This window comes from Hypanus sabinus, chromosome 4, assembly GCF_030144855.1.
Source record: "Hypanus sabinus isolate sHypSab1 chromosome 4, sHypSab1.hap1, whole genome shotgun sequence".
Taxonomy (NCBI): Eukaryota; Metazoa; Chordata; class Chondrichthyes; order Myliobatiformes; family Dasyatidae; genus Hypanus; species Hypanus sabinus.
Window position 1 is genome coordinate 173180747 of NC_082709.1, and position 13653 is coordinate 173194399.

Below are 13653 nucleotides of genomic sequence, written 5' to 3' on the forward strand. Positions count from 1 at the left end.
GAAACATCTCTCTGTGTAATGGTTTTAGCCAGCATTCTTGGAGCACCATATATCTGGAAACAAATATTACACTGAGGTTCAGTTGGGATGGCATTAGTGACTGATTCTGATGCTCTGAGTCAATGTTATGTTTGTGATAACCACTGGGATTTATACAAGACAAAACTTTAGCTTTTCAGCTGGTTTGTTGCAGCATGATTTTCCTGACCGCACAATCTGTGGTGCTCATTTAACTAATTAGATACTACTGTAATAGACATGAAAATAATTTTGATTGAATTTAGAAGATAAATCTTATTCTGGTTTGGATTGCTTACCAAAGAAGTAGAGGTAAAAATCTTGCAATATAGCATTTCTGCTTTAGCAGGTAGAAACTAGTATCGTACATTAAATTTAAATAACATTATTGAAATGAAAGCACATTGTAAGTGTAAGTAAGCACTTAAAAGAAGACTTAATGATTGTTTCTTCCTGTTCAGTTAATGGGAAACAGGTTAATTTGAGTGCATACTTGATGTGAGCCCAATGTTGGTAAAACTATAACTTAGTGTGAAAACTATTATTTTACTTTGGAGTGTGTCTGTTTTTTAACAGGGCATATGCCCTTGAACAAGTAGTAGTTGGTTACAGTAGTTTAGTATTTTGTACTACAGAAGTTTCTGGGAACTGAGAAATGTTTCAGTCCGTTGGTCTTTATTAGTTGGAGCAACAATGTCAGTTTTCAATCTTGTCTTAGTATGAATAGCACTTCATAACTTTTGTGATGAATGGACAAAAGTATTGAGTAGATTTCTCTGAATAACTAAAGCCCCTTGAAAATAAACCCTGATGCACTATAAATTGTGTTTGTATTAAACGCATGACTATTAATATATTGCCTCTTACATTGTAGCGCTAACTGTAATCGTTAATTATTTACTCCTTCCCCATGATTTTCACAAGCCTATTGTTCACAAAGATATCACAATTACACTGCACTATTTTATAGTGATACATTGTTGATTTATAGAACTTTAACCGTTTCCCCCCCCCCCCCCCCGCTCCCAATCTAATTATAGAAGGGCTCAGTGTTCTAGTTGTGTAAAATGGGTTAAATCTCTAATATTTTATTTCATACTGACAGTATTCCATGTTGATCTTTTTTTTATTTGTGTTCAGCATAAGTATATACTGTACACAGTGGTCTTTTTATTAGGTACAGGAGGTACCTAATAAAGTGGCCACTGAGTACATTTCTATATATTCGTGGCTTTCTGCTGTTGTAGCCCATCCACTTCAAGTTCCATCGCTTTGTATGTTCATTAATGCTCTTCTGCACACCACTGTTGTAACACATGGTTATTTGAGTTACTGGCGCCTTCCTGTCAGCTTGAACCAGTCTGGCTGTTTCCCTCTGAACTCTTTCATTAACAGGGTGTTTTCGCCTACAGGACTGTCGCTCACTGGATGTTGCTTTGTTTTTCGCACCATTCTCTGTAAAATTCAGAGACTACTGTGCCTGAAAATTCTAGGAGAGGAGCAGTTTCTGAGATACTCAAACCACCCTGCCTGGCACTAACAATCATACCACTATCAAAGTTACTTCTTCCCCATTCTGATGTTTAGTCTGAACAACAAGTGAACCTCTTGACCATGTCTGAATGCTTTTATGCATTGAGTTCCTGTCACAAGAATGGTTTATTAGATGTCTGCATTAGCAAGCAGGCGTATAGGTGTACCTAATAAAGTGGCCTCTAAGTGTAAGTCTATTGCTGGGGAGGATGAGATCTGAGCTAAGCAGGAAATGTTCAAAATGAATAGCCTACATATGTGGAGAGACAAACCTTGCTAGTAATTCAAGTCCTTATAACCAAATTCAGGGGTAGGGGAAATGGGCAGAAAAAAAGTGGGAACCAAGGTTCAGTCTGCCATGGGGCAAGGTAGAAAAGGTCAAATGACAAAGAATGATGATGCGAAGCAAAAGTAAGTGGAAATGTATTGAACTAAAGGATGGGTTAAGAAGAGAGGCAAGGGGCAAACAGAACCAATGTGAGTTTTCTGAAATCGTTGATGTTGAGTCCAGATGGTAACAAAAGATCTGAATAAAGAATTAGGTACTGTTTCTGTTCTGATTTTATTAAAATATTGTGTACAGCTAAAGATAGAGAAGTCAAAATATGTCAGTTTCTTATAATTTTCTGTGTAGTATTTAGTCATTGTGCTTGGATGGATTCTCTGTAATCTTCATATTTGTATAATTCATACAGTAGAAATATGTAGATATAAATAAGTACAATCAGCCTATTTATCCAGTGCTAGCTCGAAAGTGCAATTCAATTAATCTCACCCTCTTATTACTCGGTTACCAACATACAAATTTAGAGCAGGAGTAGGTCAGCCACTTGAGCTGACCTCCATTTGGTAAGATTATGGCTGATTCCTTTGTAACCTCCCCTTTGAGTTGGTGTCTGCCGATAAGTTTTCATTCACTTGCACATCAAGAATTTATCTACCTCTGCCTTAAAAATATTCAAAAGCTCTGCTTCTTTGCAAAAGTATGTTCAAAAGACTTGTGATTATTTGAGGGAGGAAGTTATATTTTTTATCATCAGAATCGGGTTTATTATCACTGGCATGTGTCATGAAATTTGTTAACTTAGCAGCAGCAGTTCAATGCAATACATAATATAGAAGAAGAAAAACAATAATAATAATAAAAATAAATAAGTAAATCAATTACAGTATACATATATTGAATAGATTAAAAATCATGCAAAAAACGGAAGTAACGTATATTAAGAAAAGTGAGGTAGTGTTCACAGGTTCAATGTCCATTTAGGAATCGGATGGCAGAAGGGAAGAAGCTATTCCTGAATTGCTGAGTGTGTGCCCTCTGGCTTCTGTACCTCCTACCTGATGGTAACAGTGAGAAAAGGGCATGTCCTGGGTGCTGGAGGTCCTTAATAATGGAAGCTGCCTTTCTGAGACACCACACCCTAAAGATGTCCTGGGTACTTTGTAGGCTATTCCCCAAGATGGAGTCAACTATATTTACAATCGTCTGCAGCTTCTTTCAGTTATGTGCAGTAGCTCCTCTATACCAGACAGTGGTACAGCCTGTCAGGTACAACTATAGAAGTTTTTGAGTGTATTCGTTGACATGCCAAATCTCTTCAAACTCCTAATGAAGTATGGGCACTGTCTTGCCTTCTTTATAACTATCTTGATATGTTGGGACCAGGTTAGGTCCTCAGAGATCTTGACACCCAGGAACTTGAAACTGCTCACTCTCTCCACTTCTGATCCCTCTGAGGATTGGTATGTGTTCCTTTGTCTTACCCTTCCCGAAGTCCACAATCAGCTCTTTTGTCTTACTGACATTGAGTGCCAGGTTGTTGCTGAGACACCACTCCACTAGTTGGCATATCTCACTCCTGTACGCCCTCTTGTCACCACCTGAGATTCTACCAAGAATGGTTGTATCGCTAGCAAATTTACAGATGGTATTTGAGCTATGCTAACCACACTGTCATGGGTATAGGGATAGTAGAGCAATGGGCTAAGCACACACCCCTGAGGTGCACCAATGTTGATTATCAGAGAGGAGGAGATATTATCACCAATCTGCACAGATTGTGGTTTTCTGTTTAGGAAGTCAAGGATCCAATTGCAGAGGGAGGTACAGAGGCCCAGGTTCTATAACTTCTCAGTCAGGATTGTGGGAATGATGGTGTTAAATGCTGAGTTATAGTCGATGAACAGCATCCTGACATAGGTGTTTGTATTGTCCAGGGGGTCTAGGGCCATGTGAAGAGCCATTGAGATTGCATCTGCCATTGACCTATTGTGGTGATAGGCAAACTGCAATGGGTCCAGGTCCTTGCTGAGGCAGGAGTTCAGTTTAAACTGTTGTCTGATAGACAGGAGATTCTCCAAATAACGTTTGACTTGCTTTTCAGATGAGAGCGTTCCTGAGACACAAGAGACTACAGATACTAGAATCTGGATCAAGAAGCAATGTGCGGCAGCAACTCAGTGGGTCAGACGGTATCTGTGGGATATGTTGACCCAGAATATCATCAGTTCCTTTCCTTTCACAGGTGCTGCTAGACTCATTTGAGTTCTTCCAGCAGATTGTCTGCTGCTCCTGGACAATTTGCACTTTGTTGGATAATTGATGTTATAGTTGTACAGATTAATTTGCCTAAAACTGTAGCTCATGCTGGGGTGTAGTCGTCGGTGCCACAGCTAGGATACTGTCAAGGCCTATACCCTTTGGTATGTCCAACGTATTCTAGTTTCTCTTGCTATCATGAGGGAAACTGGTGGATCATTCATTTTGTTGTTCTGTCTCTAGTAGTAAATATTTCAATTTTGTTCTGCTGGCTTACCTCCCATTTATTGAAGATGGGATTCTGTACTACATTTTCAATTAAAGGACCACACACTTTTGATTCAAGCTGTTGATTGTATGATCACCAATGTATCTAGTTATAAAAAGAAAATATTTTGTTTAGATTATTTTTGTTATTGAAGATTACATTACTAGGTTCAATATTTTCATCTTTAAAAATGTGATAAACCCATTTTCATCTCTGTTCATATATAACCTGCCAAATTGTCCTGAGACAATGTCTTGACTTAAAACATCTACAGTTCTTTGCAGCACAGATGCTGCTTGATTCACTGTGGTTCATCAGTGGATTATTTGATGCCCCAGATTATGGCATCTATGATCTCTGGTGTCTCCACCTGCCAAATTGTGGTAGCTTGTAGAAGATTTTGCATTGGCAGTATGTAATTGTAATTGCATAGAAACAAGAACATCAGAAAAAAACTTCAGAAAAGTTCTTCAGATTGTTGGTTTTGCTCGGAATCAAAAGTCTCAGGGGGTATCAGAATCAGAGTGAGGCTTGGGTTTAATTTCACAGGCTTATTTTGTGAAATTTGTTATGCACAACAGTACATTGCAATACATAATAATAAAAATTGTTGGCACGGATGTCGTAGAACTTGCAAAGTTGTTTGGTATAGTACTCTCCCGGAGATAGAAGACCAGCTTCCTCACCACTTCCCACTGCTCAGTGACAGCCAGCTATCTTACAGCACACAATGCATCCTATATTTCGGACACCTCATATCACTCTCTGTTGATGCCAGATCTTCAAGAGTGCCAAACCACAACAGCCCCACTATTATGTCAAACTCCGGGGTGGTGTCATAGAATATGGAACATTACCATGCAGTACAGGTCCTTCAGTCCACAACGTGACAACTATTCAACCTACCTGAAAATCAATCTAACCTTCCCTCCTACATTGCACTCCATTTTTCTATCCTCCATGTGTCTAAGAGTATTTTAAATATCCCTGTTCTGTGTGACAAAATGACTATTTCCTTAATGCTTGTAAAATCTAAGTTAATGCCAGTGTTAAATTCAGCATCCTAACTTACTTGGTATTGTGGAATGTCAACTGTAGCTGATATTGTCCTTGTATTCTGTGCTTTAAAACTTGTTGAGAATCAAATCGCAAAGCAAAATATTGTATTGCTGCCTTTCTCTTTTTCATGTCTCCCAGCGCATTCATCTACATAATCTTGCATTTGCAATGGTATTGTGAGGACATGTACAAGAAACAAAACAAAAATAGAAAGTTGTTGATTAGATATTGTATATAAGCATACATTTTTATAAGAAGGAAATATTCGTTATGTTTGGTTAGCAAAGTAAAAATTCAAGAGATGCCCATGCTATGTTTAGACATGTTTAAGTAATATTCTCCACCTACCAACTTTCCTACAAAATCTAAGCAGAGTTCCAACAGAAATTGCATTGAGATTTTCTACCTTGAACAATTTTGTAGTGCAAAGGAAATAAAAGATTTTCAAAAAGATGAGTAAGTGGAAAAGTACAACACTCAGGCAGAAAAGCATTCGATTATACAGATGCTAACTTATTTATATTCTAATATTAAATTGTCAAACTGACCACTGCAATTGAATGAAGTGTTTCATTCTGTGGTACCACTCTGCAACTTTCTCCATTACATCGACTACGTTGGTGCTGTTTTCAGCATCTGTGCAGAACTCATCAATTCTCTCAACTTCTTTACTAATTTCTACCCTGGTCTCCAATTTGCTTGCACTCTATTTGTGCAGATTAGCCAAAAGGTTTGCAGAACAACTGTGCTTTGCCCCCAGTCACTACCCTATGTTTCTGGTTGCAAGCTCTTTTGGCCTTTCTCCTCATTCCCATACTGATCTGTCAGTCATTGGCCTTATTGCCAGGATGAGGCCCAATGTAATCTAGTGGAACAGCACCTCATATCCCTCCATGTTTGTCTGCAACTCAATGATCATTGAATTTTTCAATTTCGGGTAACCTTCAGCTCCAGTGTTTTTGTCCCCACCTCTCTCTCTCTCTCCTTTCCATCCACCTTCAGTCTCCCCATTATTGTTCCTTCCTCCCCCTTCGATAACCCTCCAGACTCCCCATTTTCTTCCCCTTCCTCCTCTTGGTTCCATCCACATATTTTACCCCAATTGGATGCCCCCAACCATTGCCTATCTACCACTGGTTCTATCGACCTAGCTCTTCCCTAATTGTTTCCATTGATATGATAAAGAGGCATAGAGCACTACAGCACAGAAACAGCCCCTTCAGCTCATCTAGTTTGTGCTGAACTGTCATTCTGCCTAGTCCCACCAAGCTGCTTCTGGCCCTCCAGACCTCTCCCATCCATGTACTTAATCAAATTTCTCTTAAAGGTTGAAGTGGAACCCCCAACCATCGCTTCTGCTGGCAGCTCGTTCCACGCCCGCACCACCCTCTGAGTGAGGGAGTCCCCATTCAGGTTCCCCTGCCTTATAAGATTACAGTGCTGGTTCTTGCTTATCACCCTCCAGCAGCTGTCTCCACTTTCAGTCCCCCTCCTCTCCCCACTGAGCTCTGTTTGCCTACCTGTCCTCCACCGATCAGTCACGATGGGGGAGGTTGACCTGAAATTTTGTCAGTTCCTTTCTTTCCTCACTGCCAGCCTCACTGAGCTCCTCCAGCAGTTGGTTCTTGCTGCAGATTCCAACATCTGCAATCTCTTGTATCACCACTTTTCATCCACTTGCCTCTGTATCCAAATTCCACCTCACCCTCTTCTCTACCTGGTTTCAAAATGCCCAACATCCATCCTTGCTCCTTTATTTCACCAACTGACCCCTGTCCATCCACTGCCCCCTTCCTCTTTACTCTGGCCATTTTCTCTTTCCATACATTGTCCTGATCAGGGTTTCGACCTGAAACGCTGACTGTCTTCCTCCACCACAGATGCTGCTTGACCTGCTGTGTTCCTCCTGTAGATTGTTTGTCACTCCAGCTTCCAGTATATCTTCAGGCTCAATGACAACTACTAAGTGGTTCGCTAGTACAATATGAGGTGAAGAGCTCAATTTAATCTACCTCGTTATGATCTTGCACCTTATTGTCTACCTTCATTGCACTTTCTCTGTAGCTGTTACACTTTATTCTACATTGTTATTGTTTTACCTTGTTCTAGCTCAATGCACTGTGTAATGATTTCATCTCTATGAACAAACATGAATGTGTATAGCATAGTGATTAGTGCAATGCCATTACAGCTCGGGTCATCGGAATTCTGAGTTCCATTCTGACACCATTTGTAAGGAATTTGTATGTCCTTCCTGTGAACACATGCACTTTCTCTGGGTGGGTGCTGTGTTTTCTTCCCACATTCCAAAAAATTAATGGCTAGTAGGTTAATTGGTCATTGTAAATTGATCTGTGATTGGGCTAGGGTTAAATAGGTGGGCTGCTGGGCAGTGCGGCTCATTAGGGTGGAAGGGCTTGTTCTGCGCTGTATCTCTAAATAAACAATAAATAAAAGACAAGCTTTCCACTGCATCTTGGTAGAGGTGACAATAATATTGCAATTCCATCTGCAGTTTGTTTTGAAACTTTAGAGCACCTGGACATGCTAAAGAGCCTTTTACAAATGGAAGGCCATAATGTTTAATTTCCAGTGAACGTAGCCAGTGCGAAATAATGTCCAAAGGATTTTGTAGCTTATGAAGCCTGCATGCTGGATACTCGTTACATAATTACTTCAGGGTATGACATTCATATATTTTACTTCAAGATCTACCGCCCTTTGAAGTAAAATGCATTTAAAATCAGACTCTTTGTAATTCACCAACAAATGTTACAAACATTTTCATATTTAAAATATGCACAATCAAAATGTATTGGGTTAGTATGCCCAGTAGGGATACCTATTTCTCAGTACAGTATATTCTGGTTAATTGGGACATGTCGGGACCAATACATTTTAGCCCAGTTGAGCAGCTGCCCCAATTAGCTGAAGTTTCATGGAGATGCTTAAAAAGGTATAAAATAGACAAACTAGGTAACAACCTGTATATTTAAAAGAAATACAGAACAAATTTGAACATTACCAATGCTATGGCAGTACAGGTAGTCCCCGAATTATGAACATCCGACTTACAGACAACTCGTACTTACAAACCGAGGAAGGAGAACACCGTCCGCCATTTTGTCGGATTGCGATGCCGTACGCCATTTTAAGTTGTTGCCATTGACACTGTGTTGAGTGTGTAACTTTGTATTTGGCTTAAATTTTTCTTAGTAAGATTCACCCTCTCCCCCCGTTCCAGTCAGCCGGTGGCGCAGTGAGATCAGCGCTGGGCTGGAGAACGGAGTTTCCCGAGTTCAATCCAGTGACAGACCGCTCCCGTGCCAGGTTGATGTCAATCCAGTGACTCCCGTGCCCGGTTAATGTCTAGCGCACAACTCAACCTCGTTTTAAAAAAAAACCACTGCCACCTCCAGTTTAAATTCCCACGCGGAATATTGTGGAGGATCAAGTACAGTACCCAAACCCAACACAGCCCCCACTTGTCACACTTAACCTGCCTCAGTGTGGTGAACTTTTGGATCCGGGGAATTCAGTGCGGTGGTCCTTAGGATCCAGCGAACCTCGGCAGCCGGCGGGGGTCAGGACCCACCGCCCGCAGTGTTTCTGTTCCATTGATGGGAAGTGATCGCAATTGAAAATAAAGTGGAAATAATAAAGCGTTTGGAAAGCGGTGAAATGCCATCGGTCATTGGAAAAGCATTAGGCTACAGTCGGTCAACGCTCGGAACAATTTTAAAGGATAAAGTGAGAATAATGGAGCATGTGAAAGGCCCTGCCCCAATGAAAGCTACAATTATTACCAAGCAACGCAGTGGTTTAATTATTGTAATACGTATGTTTCTTAAGTGTTTTATATGCATAGAAAGGTGAAATATATACTAAGACAAATGTTTGACTGACGCTAAATAATACAGGATGTACTTGTTCCGACTTAAAGACGGACTCAGGAACGGAACTCGTACGTAATCTGGGGACTGCCTGTATTATAAAACTGTATATTAGTTCCTAATAGTTATCAATGGAGGAATTCATCCAGAGTATGCTGCTGTGTTCTTTCGATTGACTATAAAGGAACAAGATCATGCAGACGCCTGGTGCAGATAATGGACTGTCTTCATACAATGCTTTTGACATTTGCCTCCTTCAAATCTTCGTTTTCATTGTAACATTCAAGCAGATTGTAGGTCCTAATTTGTTGACCTAGTGAAATCATTTAATTTTCACTCCTTGCCATTTCTGGCATCTCAAAGCCTGAATACCTGAAACTTCAGTGACCAAAGTAGTGCTTATTTCTCACGAACTATCAACGTCAAAAGTCACTGCCTTTTGAACACAAACACACGTAACTGATGCTATTTAAATAATGTTCGCTGTAAGTACAGTGCAGTGCCTAATAACCACACAAGTGCACGGATCTGACCCAATTAAGAACATAAGACAAAGGAGCAGAAGCTGGCCATTCGGCCCATTGAGTCTGCTCCGCCATTTTATCACGAGCTGATCCATTTTCCCATTTTGTCCCACTCCCATGCCTTCTCACCATAACCTTTGATGCCTTGGCTACTCTGATACCTATCAATCTCTGCCTTAAATGCACCCAAAGACTTGACCTCCACTGCTGCCCGTGGCAACAAATTCCACAGATTCACCACCCTCTGGCTAAAAAAATTTCTTCGCATCTCTATTCTGAATGGGCGCCCTCCAATCCTTAAATAATTTAAGGGAATCTTGGCTATTTTCCTGATTAGATTTTGTTCTTTAAGAGTTGTCCCCAATAAGTGGCTGCCCTGATTATCTGATGGATTGATTAGCTGGAATTGACTATATTTCCAAATCAGATACTGTATTATTTTATCCAGTGTTGGTTCAAAATTATCCTTCTATGGCTGTTGACATGGCTTTGGGAATCAGCTTTCTAAGAAAATACACTCTTAAAATCTAATTAGATTAAGAAAGATACCCCTCAAACTCTCTATTGAGCAACCTCTCCTGGTAACAAACCTTCCTTGTGAAGTACTAGGTAGAAATTATCTATTTTTCCTATGCTGAATAATGTCATTTTTTCTGAACATTTAGATAAGTTTTAACAGGGTTAGAGTAAAGGGTTGGGATGATTAGATTATCCAGGTTGAATGTCCTGATGTCTAGTTATCCATAGCTACTTTCCTTTTAGTGATTAAAAATGTAAATATCACATAAATATCTGTCCAAATCTATTTCATTGTTTCTCAATTAACTGTGTTGTCAAAAATGTTTAGTACCTCTTTCCAATTGTTGTGTTCTAATATTTGATTTTATGTTCAAAGTCTTTTGAACTTTGAGTTTATAATTGTTCAATTAAATATGTCATATTTTTATTTGATGTTTATATCAGTGGTTCCCAAACTTTTTTGGGTTATCAGCCCCTTTGGCTCCCAGACCACATCTCAAGTGCCCCCTCCCTTTCCAACTGTTACATAAAAACTATAAAGAATTTTGACTTGTGATGCACAGTGAAAGAAAATAAGATGAAAATATGGATGGGCTTGGTACAGTGATATCTGCTTTCGAGATCAGGCTGAATGTCACTCAGAAGGAATCTCAGATCCACAAGTTCAGTTATTTACAGTCTGTTTCACAGCTTTGAACGAAGTTGGGCGACGGCACTGAAGCCACGCTCCACTAAATATGACGTTGGAAAGGCAATAAAGAATATCTTGACCTCTTTCCACAGTGCAGGATAGTGCTCAGAGATCTCTTTCGGCAACCAAAGGTCTTGTTATGATACTTTGAGCTTCAGCTCAGTCATTTTTTTCTTCCTCCATGCTTCCTGTTAGTTCCTCACTGCAAGTGTTCAGGAATAGATTTATTACCCAGTCTGGTACTTGGATCAAGCGAAGATCCTGAAATGTCTATCTGACAAGTTTTTATGCAGCTCACCCAGGTGGGCACAGCATACTTGAGAACCATCATCTGGTATTCTTTCTTTCTCGTCCAACTCAGAGATGCTTGGAAATTAGAAAAGGTTGTGCCAGGTAATGTTGCAGGTTAACTTGTGCAGAAATATGGAGACAACTGATTTGACTATGATAAGACTCATAATCTTCTTTGCAATCTTTGTAATCGAAGGTTGATTTCATTAAACTTTGCCAATAATTCTGACAAATAAACAATCTGATGCCCAATATTGTTGAGTTGATTATTGAATGAAGCATTCAAGTCTTCAAATATTTTTATCAGTTTTAAAAAGTGCATAGAAATCTTTAATTGCTACATTTGGAAGTTCTACCTGCTTCAAAGTTGCAATAATTATACCAGTCCCGAGAAGAGCAGGGTGAGCTTCCTTAATGACTGTTGACCAGTAGCACTCACATCTACGCTGATGAAGTGCTTTGAGTGGTCGGTTATGGTTAGAATCAACTCCCGCCGAAGCAAAGACCTAGACCCACTGCAATTTGTCTTAACGCCACAATGGGTCTACAGTGGATGCGATCTCATTGGCTCTTCATACAGCCTTGGATCACCTGGACAATATTGATACTTATGTTAGGCAGCACAGCGTTTGACAAGATCATTCACACAGTTCTGATCAGAAAGCTCCAAAACCTGGGCCTCTGCAACTAGATTGTTGACTTCCTCACTGGAAGACCATTGTCTGTGTGAATTGAAAATAATATCCCCCTGCTGTGATTGGTGCACCTCAAGAATATGTGCTTAGTCCACTGCCCTACTCTCTCTACACCCGTGACTATGTGGCTAGATACAGCTCAAATGCCATTTATGAATTTGCAGACAACACAACTATCGTTGGTAGAATTTCTGATGGTGACGAGAAAGAGTACGGGAGTGAGATAGATCAGCAAGAGTGGCGTTGCAGCAACAGCTTTCCACTCAACGTCAATAAGACCAAAGAGTTCACTGTGGACCAGAGGGGACACCGACCATTCCTCATTGAGGGATCAGAAATGGGAAGGATGAACTATTTCAAGTTCCTGGATCTATCTTGGGGCCAACATATTGATGCAGTTACAAAGAAGACATGACAGCTGCTATGTTTCATTGGGAATTTGAGGAGACTTGGTGTGTCACAAAAGACATTTGCAAATTTCTATAGATGTACCATGGACAGTATTGTAACTGGCTGCATCACTGTCTGGTATTGGGGGTGGGCTACTGCACTGGATCAAAGTGTGCTGTAGGTAGTGGTAAAGTCAGTCAGCTCCATTACTGGCTCTAGCCTCCCCAGCATCCAGGACATCTTCAAGAGGTGACATCTATCATTAAGGACCCCCATCGCCCACAACTTGCCCTCTTGTCATTGCTACCATCAGGAAGGAGGTGATGATGATGGCATCTGTCTATCTCAAAGGACAATGGAGTAGCAGCACTGGAGTAAAATCTCCAGGACACAACTCTGAAGATCCTGGGATGCTGAGTCATCAAGGTCCCTCACTCTGTAGTCTAAAGGAAAGCAAAGCATTGCATTTGGCACCAGCTTGGCTGCAGGTGCTGCTGGAAGGCTGTTTAATGGCGTCCAGCCACCTTAGAGGTTCCACTCTGGATTTTCTGTTTGGTTTACTCCCGTAGCCGTCATCTCTCCTCAGGCTGCCTGCAAGGCAGTGGGGCTATTTACCTTCAGCTGGGGATTTGGGTCACGAGCACTGGGGCATGTCCACATGCTTGTGGGCCTATGTGCTATGTGTGCAGGGGCCAGACCTCCTCCCTGTCCTCTGTAGTTCAGTCTGAGTCCAAAAGGGAGGAGATACAGGAGCCTGATGGCACACAATCAATAATTTAGGAATAGCTTCTTCACTTTGCCAAATCAGATTTCTGAATGGACATTGAACCCATGAACCTAACTCACTTTTTTCTCTCTCTTTTTGCACTACTTTAATTTACTGTATTTTATAGTTTTCATTATGTATTCCAATGTACTGCTGCCACTTTATAACAAATTTCACGACATATGCAAGTGATATAAGCTTGATTCTGTTTAAAAGCGTCTCAGGCAATTTCCTTTTGAGAGCCACCTGACTTCTGTGTGCAACAGCAAGTGTTCATCATTCTCAATGCTAATCTCTAAATCAGTGGTTCCCAACCTTTTTTTGGCCATGCCCCACCTAATCACCTCTAAAATCCTGATGCCCCCTGTGGTGATATATAATTCTTATTATTCAAAAAGTGAATTCCTATTCACCTGGAGGAAGCCTAAAAGACCATTAACTTGGTTTAAACAAGCTTCCAAAGA

At 40.5% G+C, this 13653-nt stretch overlaps 1 protein-coding gene and 1 long non-coding RNA gene across 4 annotated transcripts in view; one reads left to right on the forward strand and one right to left on the reverse strand.

Annotated features, from left to right (window-relative positions):
* The window catches only part of LOC132393507 (uncharacterized), a 43430-nt gene extending 29781 nt beyond the window's left edge, over positions 1 to 13649 (reverse strand). The window contains exons 1-2 of the long non-coding RNA XR_009511893.1: positions 5434 to 13649; positions 4371 to 4466 (exon numbers count right to left, since the gene is read on the reverse strand). This is a non-coding gene — a long non-coding RNA (uncharacterized LOC132393507). The remainder of the gene's footprint in view (positions 1 to 4370; positions 4467 to 5433) is intronic.
* Positions 1 to 13653, forward strand: part of hlcs (holocarboxylase synthetase (biotin-(proprionyl-CoA-carboxylase (ATP-hydrolysing)) ligase)) — a 192737-nt gene that overhangs the window by 77926 nt on the left and 101158 nt on the right. The window lies entirely within an intron of this gene.